Genomic DNA, 23,585 nt, shown 5'->3' on the forward strand with positions numbered 1-23,585 from the left:
CAAAGTATCGGAACATGCACTCTTTTCTTTCTTTTTTCCCCTTGCTTAACTTTCAAGGTGTATTTATGGTATGCAGTAAAATGAATCTCATTGGCCATGCATATAAACCTCTTGGTAATTTAGTCTTTCTTTCCTTACTCAGCCTTCTTTCTATTCGACACACTTCCTCCAATACATTGCATTTTATAGTACTGAAATCATAGTAGTTCTTGGCTCCTCTTCTTCATGGATTCTCTTCTTCACCTTCTTATCCTAGAAAATCTTAAGTTCCCTTAATATTTAAATCCTCCTTTTGAGGTTCACCTAATTTGAGTTGCCATTTCTCCTTCCTAAATAGATTTAGTTGGACTTTGTAGGGACTTGTTCATCATTTCCAGTTTAGAGTGAGCATAATAGTTTTTTCTTTGCATACATTAATTTCCATAAATATAGGAAGCTTCTCCACAAAAAAATTGACAGATGATAAAGCTAATACTATTAACAAAGGAAGACACATGAGTACAGGCCTTATGAGTACTGGACCTCAAATTATTTTTATTATCTAATAACATATTTGAAGTTTCTGGTAGGCAAGCTAGTAGGAAACATTAGTCAGCAGATATTTAGAGCCAATTGTACAAATGAGAATATATATCATAAAGGCAATACATCAAAGTTGGTAGATGATTCATATATCCACTGTATGTAAAGGGAAACAATTTGCATAATCTCAGTTGATAGACAGCATCCATTCTATTCCACTGCTTATATAAAAGGTACTTAATGACCATTAATAGCACACATCACTAGCACAATAAGCTAAAGAGCACAGAACATAATCTCATTAACTCTACAAATACCTCTCATCGATCTATCTATCATCTATCTGTCTGGTCTACATCTACATCTACTTCTATAGATCTATACATTTTTCTGATATATATGTACATAGAGCAAAGATGTTCTTGCCTTGATTTTATGATGTGACTGAAACAATTAAAGGCATGTACAACATATGGAATAAGTACCTAAAATAACGTAATATTGAAAGTCATTTAAACCTAATATACATTCATATTTACCTATGAACTGTTTATAATCTTTCTCTGTGTGTATATCCACATGAGAGGTAGTGTGTGTGTTGTGTATATTTGTGTGTGCATATATGTGTGTGTGTGTGTATGTAAATTATACTATAGATATGATGATTGTATTGGCCTTAATTTGACTTTACTAATTATCTTATTAAATTTGTATTTACTGTTACTATGATTTTTCATTGTTGGGCTTTTTATACTTAAAGTTCACTAAATTCATTTTTCTTTCTATCATATCTCTAAGATGAAAATACTTAGAGATTGATTTTGAGACCAAGTCTCACTATGTATCCCTTGCTATGCTAGAACTCACCATGCAAATCATCAGAATGTTCTTGAAATTACAGAGACATACCTGCACCTGCCTCCTAAATGCTGGTATTACACTCATACACCAGCAGGTCTGGTTCCGAGATTTTTGTATGTTTTACCAAATGAAAAAATGAAAACAAATCTGCTCTGTCTAGAAATGCTACTTGAAATATAAAATAGCTTTTATACAAAATGCTTAATAAAAGGATGATAAAGAACCACACATCATATAAACTTCATGTAAAAATCATGTAAATAAGTATCTTTCTGACAAAATAATTTAGGCTAGTTATAAGGAATAAAACTGATCACAGTGATAATTGCATATATTGTCCATAAGAAGATCATAGACACAAACAAAAAAAGGAGATTAATCACAAAAGCAAGATAACCCTGCAAGTATATTGCTAAATAGTAATGTGAAAGGTGGAAAGTAGTTGTTTGGAAATATTCTGATAAGGTAACCATTGATTACATATCCCATCTAAGGCTGAGCATCACTTTTTTGAGCATTACTCAAAAATGCTGGCAAAAATAAGGATGGTTACAAACAAAATGAATGTACAACAACACAATGGAATTTTTTAAAAAACCCACAAACACATTATGAACAAATACTATAACCCCATTGAAGAAGGAGATGAAGCAACGATGGCAGGTTGTAGTAAGCTGATGTCAAGGTGATACATGATTGGACAGCAGAGAATGGGCGCGAATAAAGTTTTGGAAAAGCAGAAGAAGAGGAGAAAGCAGGAGATTCACAATGGAGGCCGCAGAGAAGGGCAGTTCAGATCAAGGTGAGTCAGATCAGTTTTATCTTGTTTATGTGGGTGGTTTATCTCTTTTTTAATTGGCAGTGAATTTATTGTTTAGATGTATTGTGGATTGAGAATTTAACATATACATCTGTTTGATAAGTTATTGGTTGTTGAGTCATGATTTTGCAGGGCTGTGGAGGACAGTGTGTGCAAGGCTTGGCAACAACACGCCAAGGAAAAGTGGATGAAAACAACACTCTGGGGCAGTCATGGACCACTTGGACAGAAGCAGCCAGTGGGGGGATGGCAGCATGGATTGTGCCTGGGTCAAAAGAAGCTGGGGTCTGTGAGTACTTAGAGGCATCATGAAGCCACTAAGATAAAGATACCCCACAGTGCCATGTGACCTTATGGGTGCTGGCACTAACACGGGATAAAAAGTTATGGCTTCTTTTTACTTTTACTTCAATAAGTTAATAATTCTCACTTGCTGCTTTAAAATGCTCATCAAAAGAAAGGATGATAGTATTTACTTTATCTTGTACTTCCAAGTTGCTGTCCATTACTAAAGGATATCAAGGCAAAAATCCAGTGCAGAGACCTTAAGTCAGGACTGCTTGCTACCCTACCCAGCATGATCTCTGACCAGCAAATGTATTGACAACTAAAAGATATAGCAGAAACCATGGGTGATGTTATTCACAATAGGCTGCACCCTCCCATATCAATTAACAATAAAGACAAACTCCCATAGAAATTTCGAAATGTCATTCTGAACTATACAATTCCTTGGTCGAGGCCTTTCTCTCAGATGAACGTAGGCCAATGGTTCTCAGCCTGTGGGTTGTGGCCCCTTTGGCAAACCTCTATCTCCAAAACTATTTACATTACAATTCATAAATTGCAGTTATGAAGTAGCAACAAAAATCATTTTATGGTGGGGGGGGTAGTCACCATAACACATGCAACTATATCAAAGAGTCTATGCATTAGGAAGGTTAAGAACCACTGCTCTAGGCTATACTAAGTCAACAACTAAATCTAACCAAGTAAGCAAAGGAAAAGGGTAAAACCTGATGATGTCCAAACACTATTTGATTTTAGGACTTCAAAATAAAGCAAAAATAGAGACAATGTTTAAGAGGGAATTGGCTAGTTTTAAACCGTTTGAAAGATCTATTATATAAAAAGAGAATAAGGAATAATCAACCTTTAAAGAAAATAGTAACCTTTAGAGAGTATTAAATCAGTTGTTTATATAAATATTTTGAGGAAAGGCATTAAAAATAGAAACAATATATGACTTTTAGAGAAATGAAAATAAAAATTTAATTAATATCAATCATATGAAAACAACAGGAAAAAAAATAATCTTTAAGTGTCATAAAAGAGAATACATTGAGACAGACATGTTGATGTCAAGACAGTGAAGAAAAGCAGCAGGTAAAACCAACCTGAGGACAATCATCTTGACTACATTTGTAACAGACAAAGTAGGACTTGTGCCATGAAGCATTATTCATAATTAAAATTTAAAGCTGAGGACAGATTGGCAGGACTGCACTTGTCTAGCATTCATAACCACGAGTCTGATTTGCAATGCCACCAAAAAAGAGATTTACCAGTAGCTGTATATACATACAAATATGGTGTCATTTGCACATAAGATATAAGGTCAATGTACATGTACCAGGTATACTGAGATTCAGGCCTTGTAGATGGTTTAGCAGGGAAAAGTGCCTAAAACCAAACCTGAGTGTTCATGTTTGATCTTAGGAACACACAAGGTAGAAGGCATGAAAAGATGCCTACAATTTGTCCTCTGACTGCCAGGGCTCTCCCAGCCTGGAGTGGATTAAAACAAGACACAGAGTCAGACTCAGGTGTAGCTTCAAAGACTGATGGTCTTGAGATATTCTAACTCTCTAACTATATACTGAATGCATATTGATAAATTCTAAAAAGTCCTAAAACTTCCTACTCATCTTGAGAGTTAAACGCTGCTGGCTTAGGCAGGTAACATATGTATCTTAAAGGAGAGGAATAAAGTAATATAGCCTTTGTTCTATCTCAGCAGAAACTGAATTGTGGGTAATTCCCAGTCTACTAGTTGAAGGTGTAGAAAGAAAAAGGAAAACATTAAAAAGTGAGTTTAGCCTTTATTTCTAAGTTCTAAAAAGGTTCCTATGAAAGTTCTCCCAAAAAAGGGGAGAAGGTACTAAAAGAAAAGATAAGGGCTCTCTGCTTTCTTTGTACTCAACACTTATACATCTTTCAGAATACACAATTATGGGGTAAAAGGTTCATTATGATTATATAAATTTAAATCATAAACAAATAATAAATTTACAACAGAGAATGTTAACATGAATATTCATTAGGAACAATTATCTGGCTAAACATTCATCATCTGTCACTAGCTATTAAGTTTGTGCGGAGTTAAAAATCATAATTTTGTGACTAAGTTATTAGGGAAATTTTGTATAAATAAATCCAGTCAATATACTACCTTCTATCCTTCCAATCTTTAGCTCCCTTTTTATGACCATTGGTTAGTGGTTTTACAACTTCTTGAAATGTACTCTAAGTTGCAACTACCTGCTTGCTATCTCAGAAGCAATTAACTCATGATACCTGGAAAATGGCAGAGTTTTTATTGCAGTTTTGACATCAGAAAGGACTTAATAGCAGTCCTATTATAAAAGACCTTAATTATTACTAATATAATTTTACAAATTCTTATAGGATCATCATTAAGAATTAAGACATCATTTCTTTGTCTACATAGCACCACTACAAGGCAGTACATCTCCTTTGTTCTGCAGAAATCTGCTCAAAAGGGTGGGATAATACTTAGTAATTGTTATATACATGTAATAATTCTGGAGAAAGCTTATTAATAGTAGTAATATTTCCTAAAATGAAATCTCCTGGGCCTTGGCTACAGAAGCAAATCTGTAATTAACTGTGCAGTCCATGGTAGATCCCGGGAAGATCATGTGCTAGTTTTAGCTTCTCCTTGATGAGAATAAATGGTGCAGGTTCAACTGTTGGTCAGCATGTAGAAGAATGAAAATTGATCTGTTCCAATATCCTTGTACAAAGCTCAAGTCCAAGTGGATCAAGGACCTCCACATAAAACCAGATACACTGTATTTAATAAAAGAGAAAGTGAGAAAGAGTCTCAAACACATAAGTACAGGGACAAATTTTCTGAACAGAACACCAATAGTTTTTACTCTAAGATCAACAATAAACAAATGATACCTCGTAAAATTAAAAAGCTTTTGTAAGGCAAAGGACACTGTCAAAAGAACAAAAAAAAAGTCTACAGATTGGGAAAAGTTATTTACCAATTTCATATCCAATAGAGGGCTCATATCCAATATTTACAGAGAACTCAAGAAGTTAGACTCCAGAGAATTAAATAACTTTATTTTAAAAAATGGGGGACAGAACTAAACAAAAAATTCTCAACTGAGGAATATCAAAAGGCCAAGAAGCACCTAAAGAGATTGTCAACATCCTTAGTCAGCAGAGAAATGCAAATCACAATGACCCTGAGATTCCACCTCATACCAGTCAGAATGGCTAAGATCAAAAACTCAAGTGACAGCAGATGCTGGCAAGGATGTAAAAGAAAGAGGAACGCTCCTCCATTATTGGTGGTATTGCAAGCTGGTACAACCATTCTGGAAATCAGTAGTGATTCCTCAGAAAATTGGACATAGTACTACCTGAGGACCCAGATATACCACTCCTCGACATATGCCCAAAGATGCTTCACCATATAGTAAGGACACATGTTCCACTATGTTCATATCAGCCTTATTTATAATAGTCAAAAGCTAGAAATAAACTAGATGTCCTTCAACCGTGGAATGGATACAAAAAGTGTGGTACATTTACACAATGCAGTACTACTCAGCTATTAAAAACAATGACTTCATGAAATTCTTAGGCAAATGTATAGAACTCAAAAATATCATCCTAAATGAGGTGACCCAATCACAAAAGAAAAAACATGGTATGTACTCACTGATAAGTGGATATTAGGCACAAATCTCGGAATACCCATGATATAACTCACAGACCTTGTGAAGCTCAAAGAGGAGAATAACCAAAGTATGGATGTTTCAGTCTTTCTTAGAAAGGGGAACAAAATACAGGATATAGAGGGACTTGGGAGGAAGAGAAGACTGGGATGGAAAAAGGTGTGCAGAATCAGGTATAGGAGGAGATGGGGATGATATACAAAGGGTCAGGAATTTGAATAAAGGTATGTAGCAATGGGGGATGAGCAACTGGGGATAACCACCAGAAAGTACCAGATGCCAGGAAAGCAAGAGGCTCCCCAGACCCAACAGAGATGAGATTAGCTGAAAGGTCTAACAGAACATATTCAGAGATTAGTCAAGGCCCCTAGTTGGGGATTGGGGCATTCATCTCCAAATTTTTAACCCAGAATGGTTCCTGTCTAAAGAAAATATGGGAACAAAGTGTGTAGCAGAGGCTAAAGAAAAGGCCATTCAGAGACTGCCCCACCTGGGGAACCCATCTGATATACAGACACCAAACCCACACACTACTTCGGATGCCAAGAAGTGCTTGCAGACAGGAACCTGATATAGCTGTCTCCTGGGAGGCTTTGCCAGACCCTGACAAATACAGATGTGGATGCTTGCAGCCAACCATTGGACTGAGCACAGAGACCCCAAGGGAGGAGTTAGGAAAAGGACTGAATGAGCTTAAAGGATTGGAAGAACAACAATATCAACCAGCCAGATTCCCTCAGAGCACCCAGGGACTTAACCACCAACCTGAGTACACAGGGTGGGACCCATGGCTTCAGCTGCATATGTAGCAGAGGATGGTCTTTCCTGGCATCAATGGATGAGAGGGCCTTGGTCCTGTGAATGCCAAATGCTCCAGTGTAGGGAAATGCCAGGACCACCTGAGGTGGAAGTGGGTGGATGGGGGAGCACCCTCATAGAAGCAGGGGGAGGGGGGTGGAATAGGATGTTTGTCAAGAGGAAACCAGAAAAGGGCATAACATTTGTAATGTAAATAAATAAAATATCCAATAAAAATACTAGCTTAATAGGAAAATTTAGTGTTCCTCCTAGGAAGTAATTGATAACTCATACAAAGACAAATCATGTACAGAAGAAGGAAAACTAATACAGAGGCAGAGTTTGAGTCAATGCACCCGACCGTGTGAGGGAATGCACATGTTTGCCACATTCACATGGATTCCTTTGTGATGTCTAACCATATATTTAGCTATAAGTTCTACTATAATAAAATTCAAAGTTTGACTTTGTTAGTGGCTACCACATTCTTAGACACTGATGATATTGATACAGACCTAGTTGAACTCCACTTACAAATATGAGAAATCTAAGGCACATTTTAAATAACCCACAACTCAAAAAATATAACATAAATGGTAAAATATTTCACACTCTCATAAGAACTACAAAACTTGGAAGATCAGACTAAGCCAGTGAGTGAAACACATCCCTACATTGTGACATCACATAAGAAAAATATAGCAAAGGGTTAAACAGTCCCAAGTTAGCCATACTAGAAAATTGAATGAAATTAGTGAACTTGCAAGGAATAATCCTCACCAAAAAAAAAAAAAAAGAGGGAGAGCTTTGTCACTATTTTTATAGAGATAAACAAGAAAGCCAGGAATAAGAAGATTTCATATTCAAAACTTATACCATAAGAGACAATGCATAAGAGAGGAGTTCTTGTCAAAGCACAGGAAAGCACACAGTGCACGCACACACACACACACACACACACACACACACTAAAAATGTCTTCAATGGAACAAAACTATTGAAGAATGTTCCTTGAACTATTTGACAAGATGCTAAAACAAGAAAAGCATAGGCTAGTTGTCCTAGTTCCGTTTCTGATGTGATAAAATACTAACAAAAAAAAAAAAAAAAAAAAAAAAAAAAAAAAAAAAACCTTGGGGAGGAAATGGCTTATGGCTTGTTTCTGTTTAAGTTTTATGGCACATCATCCAGCAAAGTCAGACAGGGCATCAAGACAGGAACCTGGAGGGAGGAGCTGAGTCAGAGGCCATAAAGGAGCAATATTTATGAACTTGCTCACCACAGCATGCTCAGTTTGCTTCTTATACAACCCAAGACCACCCACCCAGGGATGTTACCATGCACCATGGCTGTGCCATGTCCCAGGAAGCTAGATTTCATTTTCCTTATACAATCATGTCTTAGTAAATATTAGATGACCAGTTGTCTAGAATAAGTCTCACATTTGTGTGACTGTCGGGTTGCTGTGGTGATTTCCAGTTGTCACATAATGACCTTGAACACATGGCAAAGAAGAAAGGACTGAGACCAATGGCTGGCTCTGTGAGAAGCTCCATCTGGACCACACACACCATTGACTAAGCCAACTTATTCTTGGACCTCTAATACACTCAGCTAACTATCATTTCTAGTTGCCAAATTTTGTTTCACTCAATTTCAAAACTCTAAAACACTGTTCACTTAATAATGATCAATTCCCTGCATTATAATTTGTTTTAGGCATATGAGCACTAAAGACAAAAATGAATTAATGAATAAAACATTTTTTTCCTCAGAACATACATAAACCAGGTAAAAACAGAAACTAAGATGAATACTAAATTAGGTCAGGAATAGTGGCATACAACTGTGCACTTGGAAATCTGAGGTGGAGAACTTGCTGTATATTTAAAGCTGACCCGGTCCAGAAGGGGAAAAAATAATTTCTTTAAATAAAAAAAAAAAAGAAGCAAATTCTAAATCTATATCAGAAGAAAGTAATTGCCATAGGGAAAACCAAGCACCACATTTGCGTAAGAAAATCTGGGTAGTGTGTGCCAGTCTGAAAAGCACAGTTGAGGTAAGTACTGGTGGGAAGAAGACACTCCATCACGGAATCGGTGGGGTACAGATAAGAGTTAATGCTAAGATGGTAAGGGCTTGCTACAGTCAAAGACACCAAGGCCACAGTATTGGGAGGAAAGGTGGATATTATTGAAAATGTGGACACAGGGTTATAGGAGGGGTGGAGACAGATGTCACCCTGAGAACCAAGTCAACTGAACATCTTTGACTTTAGAGCGTGGCTAGTAAAAATTCTTGAGCAGCTTTTCCTGAGCCACATGAGATTCCAGTGTGCTTTGTTCCTTTTCATTTAGAGGAAAGTGTCCTCATCTATGCCCTTTTAACACCCACTCTGGTTCCATGAGCTCAGTTTCCCCGATTAAACATAACCAATGACTGCTGTCATTAACCCACATCTCTCCAGCTAGTCATCAGTTTTTGATGGTAACCTTTCTTTCTTTCCTCAGCTTCTGGCTCATGGTCATAATTTGGCTGCAAGTTATAAAGAGTGATTTTGAGAGTTTCTGTCCCCATGGGTACCACTTTCATAAATATTTAACCATAAGTAGACATTCTTCCCATTTTAAGGCCTGATAATAAAGTTTTGGCTACTTTCTTGGTTGATCTTTAAATTTCTTTGTTTGAAAACCAATATTAGAAACATCTTTGACACCCTGAAATATTCTGTCACCTTTACTTGGCTATTTCTCTATTACCTGCTACAGAAATATTTATCACACATGATACAGTCCTTCCCAGGAGCTTTTGCTCATGGGCAATGATGTGATGAGAAAGTAGCTTCACATTTACTCTCATTATTGGCATAAAAGCATCTGGATGAAAAAGAACATAGGGTCACTATCAAATGCATGCATTTATAACAAGAATCATCTCTGGAGATCAAAGCTATAGCACAAAAACCCTGAATCATTAAAGCTTGGATCTGAGGCCCCCTCCACAGTTGAGAGTCCATGCCTGGTACTGTAAACCTGACTGAAAAGCCCACACTAGGGTTGTATAGACACCAAGCCTCATTCCGTGTGCCTTAACCACACACTTTTTCAATTACACACCAACAAAGCTCTTAGAAAGCAAAAGAATGAGGTTCTTATACAATTCCATTTTCTCCCATTAAGAAGGATGTGTTGTGCTCAGGGATAGGGTTATAGATCTTCTAAGCATCTATGATATATGTAAGAGCTGAGCTATAGAAGTTTGGCAATAGGATTCTCCTTCTGTTCTCCAGTTTCAATGCTTGAACATCCAATAGACATTTGTCATGACACTAAATATCCTCCCATGGTGATATTACAGCAGATACTGTCTATCTCAGCTAGCCTATAGCCTATAAGGCCATGGTCTAGTGCTTCAATCTGCTCAACTCCTGAAATGGTTCTTGTGAGCAGTTTATGAGAAGAGACAAAGGGAATGGGAGTGTGACTAGACTTTACTAGGGAAACAGACATGTTTATTGAATTCAACTGACTGAATAATTTTTCTCAGTAACACTCCACAACTCAGGGATTTTCCCTGGGGCCTCTGAATGCACCACCATGTGTCAGGACCTCCTGGTTGATCAGTACTCTCTGTGGTCTGATCTTAAGGTCATCTACACTAAATATGAACCAATTGTTTAGTGACATAGTGAATATCTATTTAGTATTCTTGGCATTCTCTCTGAGATAAGAATTGAAAACGGGCCATTTTCTAACAGGATGTAGCCATGAGACAACTACCTCTACAGACTCAGTATCATCTCTGGCCATAAACCAAGAGACAGGGACAATTCTTCTGCAGCACATTTTACATGGAGCTCTGTGGAGATCAGATGTACAGATCACATGGGCTTCCAGAAACCTAGATGTTGCGGTTCAAGGTGGGAGGATTTACTCCTCTGGTAAGCAGTGGAAAGACCTTGTGTGGATTAAGACCTTTAGTTTCTCTTAAAGGATGAATGGATCTTATAAGCCCCAAGGATTCAATAAAAATTTTATAGCTTTAGTAAGGCAGAGTGTCCATCAGCCAACTCTGTGATTTTACTGTGTTTGTCTTTTGCAGAAATCCATGTGAAACCTCAAATGTCCCTTTTACGAGGTCTTTTGTTACACACACATGTTTTTGGTTAAATTAGTGGTGGTTCAATCTGGAAAAGATATGTGTAATTAGAGACTGATTTTTGAAGTTTCTTTTTTTTAAGAGAGGGAGGTTAGCACATTTTCTAACAACCTTTCCTCACAAACAACTCACTCCACCTTCAAGGACAATAACCCAGCACAGCAGCTTCTGTGATTCCCAAGAAGGATGGTGTTGCTTATTGCTACATCGCCAGACAAACAAGAGCCTTGTTTCTCTCTTCAAACTTGACTGCATTTTCATGAAGCAAAACTTCATATCATCTTATAGTGGGTTAACTCTCAAAAGCTAAATGCATAGTTACATCTGATTCTCCAACTAGTAGCCTCACCCATGTAGAACAGGTTTATCATGTTGCCATCATCCTCATCATCATCACTGACACCACCACTGACATCGTTGCCATCCTTAACATCACCATCACCTTCACCAATGAAGAAAGACGGTTTCTAAAAGTGTGCCTGATGTTGTTTATTTATTTATTTATTTATTTATTTATTATCTAAAAACAGATAAATGAATGATTAGCCTCTAGTCCCTTCCTGGACCTGTGTCGTAGCAACATCCAAAGACACAAGAGTGTAGACTCTCAGTGAGCATGTGGCAGATATGACACAGGTAAGTCATACTAGGCTACATAGACCAAGGGTCCAAGGAGAGAAGATAAACCTTCCTTATGGGCTGTTATGCTGCATCCACAAATGAAAAGTAAGATGGGCAAGGAGGAGCAGTCCTTTTCCTTGTTGAGAAGTGTTTCTGTATACTTTTTTGTTTCCTATTCTAATATTTCTGCCACTATCTTCCTAATGCCATAGTTTTCAGAAGATTAATGAGAGGGTAAATTGATATCTTAGGTCTTAAGCAAGAATAAAGAATATTTCTCCTTCATGACTCCTTAGCATGCCCTTGACATTTAATTTCTTTAACTACAAAATAATACTTAATAAAAAAAACTAAATATATGCATGTGAACAGTTTAGTCTGTGATTGTACTTATAAGAACTAAAATGCTGGCTAAGGAAAATCTTGAGACAAATTTTTTAAATGCACAAAATGTTGATATCTGTTTGCCATTTGTATGAAATATTAAATCCAATTTTTAAAGGAAGTGAGGTATTCATCTCTTTAACTTACACTGTAAGTTGAGATGAGCTAGGAGGTTAATAAAATTCACACTGATGAAATAAAGTTCTAGAGAAATTCTCCAAGCAACTTTTGATCTCAGGAATTCCCTTAAGATAACAATTACTGAAAATCTAGCCCCAGCTGTGTGATATTTATTTGGTATTTCTGGTTATTATTAGTAGAATAAGATGGAAGTGGCCCAGACAAGAGTTTCTTGTGGATAATCTTTTGGGCTAAAATGGAGTTTCTGCTGATATTGATACGCAGATCAGAAGGTTAGAAAATTCTTTGTAGCAGAGCATGTTTACAATGCTCAGCAGCCTCTGTGTATCCCACCCACTAAATGTTTCCTTGAAGACAAACCCCTTCTGGTTGGAGAAAATTGGCTTAAACTATATAAAGTGACAACAGCTCTAATATTTATCCTATTTTAAAATGTAGGTTTGTATATCCAATCCAGTCCACTATTCACAAACTGAGATTATGACAGTTCCAATGTATCAAACAGGTTGCCACAATGAGTATTGTTTTATGACACTATTCCTAGGGAGACATGAACAAACTGCTACCACCAAAGTCTAGCTTAGCAAAGCACTGTTTTATTGGGGTGACTCACAGGAACAGAGCAACTCAAGGACAGGTCCATCACCAAGGCGCACCCCATTATGAATGATGGCTCATGTAACCTGAAACATACTTCACAACTTTCAGATGTGCCTTTGCTGAGTAGTTCAGTTGGTTAGAGCCTCTTTGGGCAACTTGGTTGATGCAGAGTATCTCTAAACAGACCTTACTACTTATATATGCTAAGAGGAGGAGGGAACTAGTAACTCTGGTCTATTTCAGGGACTTCCTGAACCCATTATATTGTTTCCTTCCTGAGCTTAAGGAGCTTCCTTGCAGAGTGGAATGTTTTTGGGATTATTATTTTTATTATTAATTTTTTTTACATATTCACTTTACATTCTAGTCATTACCTCCTCTCCTGATCATCAAGTCAGAGTGGAATGTTTTATCTCAAAAAATTTTGTTACACTATGGCATAAAAAAATTGAGTTATATAATCAGTGGCAACAGAAGTAAAAAATGTCAAGTGACATATAAACATTTTTCTGCCAACTTTAGGACATTAAAGAGCTGTCATGCCAAGAAATGAGAGTCCACATACATAAATTCTTGAAAAGCATTTTTAAAAAAGTAGTGCCTTTTTTCTTATTAGTGTTATAACATCAAAATACCCCCTCAAAAAAGAAAAAAGAAAAGACCCACAATTTCTTCTAGTAAACATATTGAAAACTGCCTGCAGGAAGTTCAAGCTGGAGTCATGGGATAGAATTCTCTTTCCCTGTAAGTCTGATTACTCTAGCAGTCAGCTGAAGAAGATTGGAGGACTGGACAGGCACCTGTTTGCAAGAACTAGGCCTTGGAAAAACAACTATGAGCAATGGTAGGAAGGACCCCTTCCATTTAGTGTGATCTGTTATCCCACCTCTCAGCTCTGAAAATGCCCAGTCAAGTGAATAGAACTCAAGCTCAAGAAATTATTCATTGAATATGTGTTAGCTTTGCTGTTGTGGTGATAAAATACTCCACAAAGGCAACTTAGAAGAGAGAGAATGTATATCAGCTCACATTCTAGATTACATTCTATTATGGCAAGGAAGTCATAGTGACAAGGTCTTGAAAGAACTGGCCATACTTCATCCTTAGTCAAGAGCAGAGAGAACAAAGAGCAATGAATTAGCACACTCTTACTCTTTTCAGTCAGCCAAGGGCCAAAAAAAATGAAGTAGTGTTGTCCACATTATGGTAGGTCTTCCTACTACCATATACCTAATTAAGAAAACCCCCAATGACACTAGGCAGCTGTAGAGAGTGGTTCTAATCCTAAAGTCCTGTTCTCCAATTGGTTGTTGATTGATCAAAAAAGGTACCAGTGACCAATGGCCGCAGATGGAGTGGGACACCTAGCATTGCAAGGGAGAATGAAGGGAGAATCTGGAGAACTGGGAAAGAGGAAAGAGGCAGTAGGGGAAGAGATAGACCCAACCGTCCATGTGAGTTTTTGGTTGCAGTGGTGCCCACTCTCTCTGATTATGAATGGGGAGCCAGGGGAGGTTTAGGAGTGCCCAGTTATTGAGTTAGCAAAGTCATTTTAAGATTAACTGGAGTGTGTGTGTGTATGTGTGTGTGTGTGTGTGTGTGTTGTTGTTGTTGTTGTTGTTGTTGTTGTTGTTGTTATTGGTGGTAGTGGTGGTGATTTTTACCCATAGATACAAGGAAATCTGGGAAGGGGTCGGTAGTGCAGTCTGCCCAGAGCTTAAAGCAGGGTAGCAAAAACTACATTCTGCAGGCAGCCTGATCTAGACAGTGTCTCACTGACATTCCTCCCCCAAAGTGATTCTAGATTGTGACAAGTATACAATTAAAACCACACCCCATGGAACCCCATAGTAACAATCAGAGAAGTTGGAAACAAGTCCAAATGACTCCCAGATCCACTGATGACTACAACCACTAAGAAGACAGAGAAAGATTGACAGAAGTGTGCCTGCCTATAATTTTCCAAACCTTTGTAGATATGTGTGTATTATTTTTATTTTTATCTTTTTCATATATATATATATATATATATATATATATATGTGTGTGTGTGTGTGTGTGTGTGTGTGTGTATGTATGTATTCTCTTTGTTTTCTCATTAGTCATTTACTCTCTTCTTTTTCTAATTACAAAGTTCTCTCTCCCAACCTCTCTCATGATTATGAAGTTCATTTTTCACATTTCTCCTGATTTCATTTTAATCTTTTAAATACTCTTTCATATTCTTAAAAAAAAAATCAAAATGTTTTTACACAGTATCTTTTGTTCATGCTTTTACCTCAGCTAACACCTCCCAGATCCTCTCCAGACCCTTTCCCACCCAACTTCTGCTCCTTGTATTGTCTTTTCTTCTTGTATCATCATTAAAAAAAAACTTTAGTGTTGTCTTATTTCTCTTGTCCATCTTTTCTTGCCATTGTTGTTAGAATTGTGAACTTTGTAGTTGGTGCTGGGTTTTACTTTATTTCTGTATTAGGATCATGATGATCGTTGCAGTTGCTGCAGCTTGCTTTTCGCTCTTACTTGGTGCTAGAATTAAGCATGATACTTCAAGAACATTGGTACAGATACTTTGCTGCTGAGTTGTTCCACCATCCCAACTAAGCATCAGCACACAAAGTTTTATATAGAACCCACATCCCCACAAGCTCTGATGAACACTTCAACTCAAAGAATAGAGCAGAGGAAAAACCCCAGGCTAACCAGCATGTTCCAAATTAGCTGTGTGGCATCTATTCCTACAGCAACAGCAGACAGAAAGAGAATAAAAGCTGGAACAACACAGCTAATGAGCAGCTGCAGCAAAGGTTGTGCCTTTCCTTCTCCACAATGTACTTCATTGACTAAACTGGAAGACAGAGAAATGCCCCTGTACTTTTCCATTTTCAAAACATGTGTTTGACCTACTAGAAATATCCCATTCTTGTAGGTCTATGGGGAAATTGGAAAACTTGGGTTCCAAAACAGTATAGATTGTGTCCAAATACACTAATTTCACTATAAAACTAATGGTAAAAATATTTAATAGCATCTAGCTGGGATCATGAATCTAATACTTCACAACAATTCAATATGTCAAGACTCGGCATCATGAGAAGTCCAGTTTCCAAGATAGCTCTCACCTAAAAACCAAAGTAGTATATCCATTCCAATAGATGTACTGATTCAGTATAGAAATAGAAGAACTATGAAAGTATGAAAGAAAATAAACCCACAGGAATTCTGCAAAAGCTCATAATTCTCTAACAGTTAAGTCCAAATACAGTGATGTTGATCAAGGACTGGGTAAATAAGGCAAAAGAATGATACTTAAAAGAGCAGTGACTTTCAATAAAGTGGCAAAGAAAAAAAGAACTCAAGCAAATCAGGAAGAAAACACATGATATGAATCAGAAGTTCAATAAAGGAATAAAGATTATTTAAAAATCTTTACATCAAATTAAAAACTCAGTATGAAGTAAACTCTGGTGGAAGAGAGCATCTCGGGGCTTAAAGATAAAGCTAATAAATGTGAACATTCTCATAACAATAAAGACAACAAAATAGGACTTATAAATAGAACATAAGACCTTTCAGGATTGAGTTAAAAGACTAAACTCATATATGTTTACTGTAGAAGTTGCTGAGGTACAGACTAAAAACTAAACATAAATAACAAAAATTATCAAGGTATGAACATCCATGTCCAGGACACACAGATCTTCAAACAGACATGAGCAGAAAATAAATCTCATAATGTCAAATATTAGAATTAAAATGCCAAAACTGTAGAGCAATATAAGAATATTGAAAACTGTAAGAGAAAGAAGAATCAATGTTCCCTCCTAAAATCAAACACTTAATATACCAAAGTTCTCAACAGAAGCTCAAAAGATCAGAGTATTTTCCAATGGGTATTTCAAGGCCTGGATACAAAACTAACATGAATCAGAATAACTATCCCAGAAAGATTATCTCTCAGTATCACAGGAGAAATAAAAAATTCTGGGAAAGAGCACAAGCTAAAAAAATTCACTGCCACCAAGCCAAAATCATATAAGATACTTAGATCCTACAGAAGAGAAATGTAACCACTGTGGAAACACAGGGAATGAGAAATACCAAAAAAAGTAGATGTCTTATATAGAGTTTTAGTGCTATGAAGAGACACTATGACCAAGGCAATTCTTATAAGGACAACATTATTTGGGGCTGACTTACAGGTTCAGAGGTTCAGTTTGCAGCAAACATCTGGGTCTTAATTTTTAATCCAACAGCCATTCTACAGCTTTCTTTTGGAGAAACAAGACTCACAAGCAAATCCACAGAGAACCTAAAAGTAAAGAAGAGGAAATGTTCAAAACTCTCCAGGCAAATAGAATAGAGAGCAGGAATACCTATATTCTTATCCAATAAAAGCAAACTTCAAGCCAAAATTAACCAGAAGATGCAGAGAAGTGCACTGCATATTGGTAAGAAAAACATCTTATGATAATGATTAATTTTACATGTATATATGCACCAGGCATTGGTATAACTAATTTCATAAAATAAACACTTCTTGACATGAAATGGCAAAGAGTATCTGATATAACATTAACAGGTGAGTTTAATGTCTCATTATCACCAATGAATGGATCTATTGTGCAGACAAATGATTAATGAATAAACTTAGTAGTTAAGATAAACTTCAGATCAAATAAACTTAACAGGCATGTATCTACAGAATGTTCTAACCAGCAACTGCATAATACACTTTCTTTTCATCAACTCTTAGAACTTTCTCCAAAATAAGTCATATTTAGATCACAAAGCCAATCTTTAAAAAACATTAAAAATGAAATAATTCTTGCTTTATAATACCACAATGGAAAGAAGCTTGAGCCCAAAACTGAGACAAAGATATCTAAAATGTTGAAAAAATATAGAAATAGACTAAAAAACATACACCTTTGAGTAAGTGGATCATTGTAGAAATTGGGATGGAGAAAATTTCTGGAATCAAATTAAAATGGAATTACAGTTTGCCCAAATCTGTCATATACAGGCCCTGGTATGTTGGAATATGTTTAGTGTATAGTGTGGCAAAGGCAGTTCTACAGGAGAGCATTAGAGCAGCTCAGAGTGTCTGCATGTAAAAACTCAAATCTCAAGTATTTAACCCAATGAACCATCTCTGAGTCTTAAATAAACAAGAACAAAATAGCCCAAAATTATCAGGAAAACCAAAGGAAAATACCAGAACAGAATTAATGAAACAGAGTTTTTAAATAATACAAATAACTTATCTTTTATTTATTTCATACATGTATCAAATCTGTCTTGATTCTACCCATTCCAAACCCCCTCTGAAAATAACTTAGGAAACAAAGAGTTGATTCTCTGAAAAGATTGGCAAGCTTTTCTAAACGAGCTAACCAAAAGAAATTGAGAGAAAACCCAAGTTAAAAGAACTAGAGACAAAAATAGACTATTATAACAGATAACCCTGAAATCCAAGGGGTCATAAGGGAAAGTTTTGAATATCTGAATATAAATTAGTATGACTAGAATTGGATAATTTTCTAATGCATGTTTTATGCCAAAATAGAATCAATAAAACATAGAAAACCTTAGCAAAACAAGTAACTAAATGGCTCCAGTGATGGTTCAGCCATTAAAGGCTAGGCTCATAAGTGAAAAATATGACTAATGCAGTCATAAAATTCTCCCAACAAATAAAAGCTGATGAGTAGACAAATCCACTGCATATTGTCGTATCTGTAAAGGAGGAATCCCAATGTTTCTCAAATTGTCCCACAAACTATAACAGAAAGTGGTACAGCCATACCCATTCTATGAATTGAGAATTACCCGATACCAGCATAAAATAGAAACACAACACCAAGAAAACTATAATTTTCTTGGCAAACTGGGAGACAATTTTTTTCATAAGAATACGTACAAATCAAACTGAGCACATTGAATATCACACACCTATGATGTCATCAGTTCCATTCCAAGGCTATGTGGATGGCCTTGGACACACAAGCCAGGAATTATAAAATAGCACATGAATAGGACCAAGGACAAAAGAAACATAAGCATCCCAATACAATCAGAACAGTTGACAAAAATTTCAAAACCCTTCTTAGGAAAATGTGTATAGAAAGAAGCAACAGAAGAAACATATTCCAACATACCAGGGCCTGTATATGACAGATTCATTGTGAACACTGTACTGAATAGGAAAAAGCTGAACAGATGTCATTTAAAACCAGAAACAGGATGACAGAACATTCTGCGAAATCCAGTATGAAACTTCAATTATCAGTGAGTAATAGCATGAAAGAAGTAAATAAAGAGAATAAAAATAAAAGAGTGAAATTATTCCTATTTGATTCCATAGTTAAAAGGTCATAAAGACTACAAAAGAGCTTTTGAACTGTCAAGTCTACAAAATAGCAGGTCTCAGAAAAGAGTTCTCATGGAGGGACCCATGGCTCCAGCTGCATATGTAGCAGAGGATGGCCTTGTCGGGCATCAATGAGAGGAGAGGCCATTGGTTCAGTCAAGACTTAATGCCTCAGTGTAAGGTATGTCAGGGGCCGGGAAGGTGGAAAGGGATTGGTGGGTGGGTGGACGGGGAAGCACCCTCATAGAAGCAGGGGCAGGAGAATGAGATAGGGGTTTCTGAAGGGGAAACTGGAAAAGGGCATAACATTTGAAATGTAAAAATAATATATATAGCCAATAAAAGAAAAAGAAATGGGGACATAAGGGAAGCTTGGGAAACCTGTAATCTCTGAGACAGTTAAGGCAGGAGGACACACAGATTGAGAGGGACAAAGAGGGGTGAGGAGTGGTAAGCTAGTCCATATAAATTTTCAGAGAGAAGAGTAAGTTGAACCTGACATTAGGAAAATCAAGTCTGGGTGTTGATTGAGCATGGGCAGGGGAGGGGCACTGTTATGAAAACAGTGATTGGAGGCCAAGGAACATTGGCAGTAGCTAACACATTTGAATGGATATGCAAGGGCAGAGAGAGAAGGGGTCCCCTGTTCTTGACTATTCATATCAGAAGAGTGAGAATATGAGCCATAGCAGAAGTTTGAGGAGGAGCTGATCAGAAGACCTGCAGGCTCTGTTCTAAGAACCCAGGTAACAGACAGTGACAAGAAAGGCCAGACGATGGCTATGAAGCGCTTGGAACAAGAGTGTGAAAAGAATAAAAACATGGCCATCAGGTGAGCATCAGGAACGAGCCATCCACTGGCCGTCCACTGGTCGCTCTTCACCCATGCAAATTTTACCCATCAATCTTGAGAATCTTCAGTGGGGTTGAGCTGCTCGTCTGAGGTGCCACTTGCTACTCCGTCGGTGTGGGTACACAGCAGTGTGCCGTACGCTGACACCTCTTATTCTAACACATGCCATTTCTCTTGAACTTGCAACCAGTGCAAAAGTACAGGTCAAATTTCTAAACTCTTCAGTCGGTAAGATGAAGTTCCTCAGTCTTACAGGGTTTTTTTGTTTGTTTGTTTGTTTTTTTTTTTGTTTTGTTTTGTTTTTTGGGTTTTTTATTTTTATTTTGTGAGACTTTGGTTTATTTCTTTTGTCAGAAGTTAGTGTGTTGGTGTTTGGAAAGTGAAACCGGAAGCTGGGCTAGCTATAACCAATAGTGAATAAAAGACAAGAGAGGAGAGAGCTTGCAGAACTTTTAAAGAAAGTTTAAGGTACAATATAACAGAAAATATGACCAGGTCCTTCGGGGTGGGATAGAGTGTGGTAATTTGACTTAAAAGACTTATAATAATCTTCAGCTATCACCTTGACACAGCCCAGAGTTATCTGAAGGAGTCTCAATTTGGAAAATCACCAGATTGGTGTATGAACATGCATTTCTGTGACACATATTCTTGATTGCTAATTGACGTAGGAAGACCCAGCCCACTAGGAACAGTACCATCCCCAAGCAAAAGGTCCTGTCTGAGCAAGCAAGAGGCAAAGTCAGGAGCTAGTATTGCTCCATGATCTCTGCTACAGTTCCTACCTTCAGGTTCCTGCCTTGAGTTCTTGTCCTGACTTCACTTCAGGATGGACTACAGCCCATAAGCTGAAATAAACCTTTTCCTCCAAAGGGTATTTTGGTCAGAACGTTTTATCATGCAACAAGAGACAAACCAAAGATGACAAAGAAAACTTGCTTGGAACTGAAATGCCCTCACTTAAATCATGTGGTCAAACCTGACTTAGCTGCTACCCTGTCATTCAACTATCTTACACTTAACTGATTTACTTAAACAATTATACAGAGGGGTGTGTGTGTGTGTGTGTGTGTGTGTGTGTGTGTGTGTGTGTGTATGTGTGTGTGTGTGTGTGTACATAAACAGGCATATGTGTGCAAACATATATTTCTCTGTGTATGCATAAATTAATTCAACAGCAAAAGATTCATTACCTCTTATTATCTTCAGTTGACATCAACAGAAAAAAATCCTGTGTTAAATGGATTTAAATACTTTTGTGTAAAGTATTGTATTTAAACTTTTCTTATTAAGGTGTACTTAGTAGAAATCTAATAAAACCTCTAAGGTCTCTGAGTACACTGAAGAGTTATTACTTTTCCTGGGATGAGTCAATTAAAATGCTTTTTGAATGGATTTCAACAACCTTTTTCCAAAGAACTGTTCATTTGCCAAGTCTCAAACACCACGGAGCCGAGGAAACATCACTTTATCTTACAAGCAAATGTAAGCATCTTACACATGCTCATTTGGAGAATGACAGAGAGAAACCGAGGTGCAGGACAGGAGGAAATATTTAAGTCAGACAGACACCAAGGGTGGGAAAACTTGGCCTCCTTCCTTCACTGAAATTTTCAGCTTTATGAGAACTGGTCGGAGGTGACATTTAGAAGCTCGTCACATAGTAGGTTGTGTGTTTGATGCTGCTGAGCACATGCATGTGAAGGAGAAAGAACACCATGACTGTAGCCTTTATTCCCTTCTGGTCAAACTTCCAATTAGCTCTAAAATTGTCCTGAAATTCAGGACAGTCTGCCAACTTGGCTAAATTTTTCTATTCGCTCATTACACCAGATTAAGGGATCGATCTGGGGTAAAGGTGAAAATTAACCTTACTTGGGAAACAGTGACTTTAAAAGGTGCTTGCAGTGTCTGTGACATAGGAACGCTGTGGGGAAGCATGAAGCAGAAGTTGTAGGGAGCTGTGAGGATGCGGGTGAGATACTGAAAATGGGTGGAGGGTGGAAAGAGAGGATGGACATCGCCCTCAGCCTCCATCCAAACTACCCAACTTTAGTTCGTCCCAACAGCAAGCCAAGTGCCTAGTTTATAGTCGTCTGACCATTAGCAGTTGTTGAGCAACAACCATTCCGGTTGCTTTGGAAGATTTCAGAATAGATTTCTTTTCTTTTTCCTCCCTCCTTCTTCCCTGCCCTCCTACTCCTTCTCCTCTTCCTTCACCACCACCAGCACCAGCACGGACACCACCTCCTCCTTTTTTTACTCTGCTCCGCCTTTTCTCTCTCACCCTCCCAAATCTTTTTACCTACTTGCAGGATCCACCCCGTTCACATTGTTGCACTCACTGTTTAGTGCAGGGTATATCATTCAAACCCTCTATTACATTTCAGTTTATGGTACGGAACTTCTAAGCAAGTGGGCAGTCTGGGATGGTTTCTATTTCTTGTCTGAGAACGGGGATAATGATGAGGACGCAAAAGAAAGCCAGGAGTGAACACAGGAAATAGTTCATACAGCACTCGAAAGAATTTAAAGAATATTCAAAGACTGATAGTAGAAATTCTAAGGTTAAACCTAAAGAATCCACTGTCATTTAATATCAGTGAAGGAGACTTAAATAAATGTGGTAAGTATGATTCTGTTAATAAATTTCCCGAAGCTGAAGAAAATAGGTTTTGTGAAAAATATTGTATTCTTCTGTGTTGAATTTTAAAACATGATAGAAGTTTCTTCTGCGCCCCTTCCCATCAGGCAATCATTCTCGTGTTTTGAATTTTCAGAGTTTCAATATCAGCAGAGCTATGAATATACTTAAAAAATAACCACCTAATGAAGCTACGGCTTCTGTACATTGTTGATTAGGTATAGGATATTATAGAAAGTTCTGGCAAGTCTACTCACTTCCAACACTGAACAAAACGGCTTTCTCCCCATTCTAAAAGATCATTCATCTTAACATGGGTAAGCAACAGCCCTTCCATTCCCTTATGTCCATAACTCTGTCTGGGCATTGCGAGTGAGTAAACCCATTTTCTGCTTGGACAGGATTTCTGTCTCCACTTGGCATCTATGAACTGTTTCATATTTCAATACTGAGAAAGCTATTGTAAGTCAGCCACATCTAAACAAGAGCTGTAGAAGACATTATTTGACTTACTGTTAAAAATATATCATTTCCTGGCATTATTTTAAGTGAATTCAGCTAAGCATTTTTCATATTTCAGTAACACATAATTGAAACAAGTTTAGGGTTTACAAATAGACATGCAAGCATCCTACAATTATTTTAAACATTTACTGGAGTTTGTTAAATACATTTTGTTATTTATCTTCTTGAAATACATTCATGATTGCTAGTTTCTTTTTTTTTCTTTTCCTACCTTATTGTGCTAGATGAGGTTTAAGCAAAAACAGGGGGCTAGTAAGACAAGAGTTCGGAACACTGGGTCTGAACTT

This window comes from Micromys minutus (assembly GCF_963924665.1).
Source record: "Micromys minutus genome assembly, chromosome: 20".
Classification (NCBI taxonomy): domain Eukaryota; kingdom Metazoa; phylum Chordata; class Mammalia; order Rodentia; family Muridae; genus Micromys; species Micromys minutus.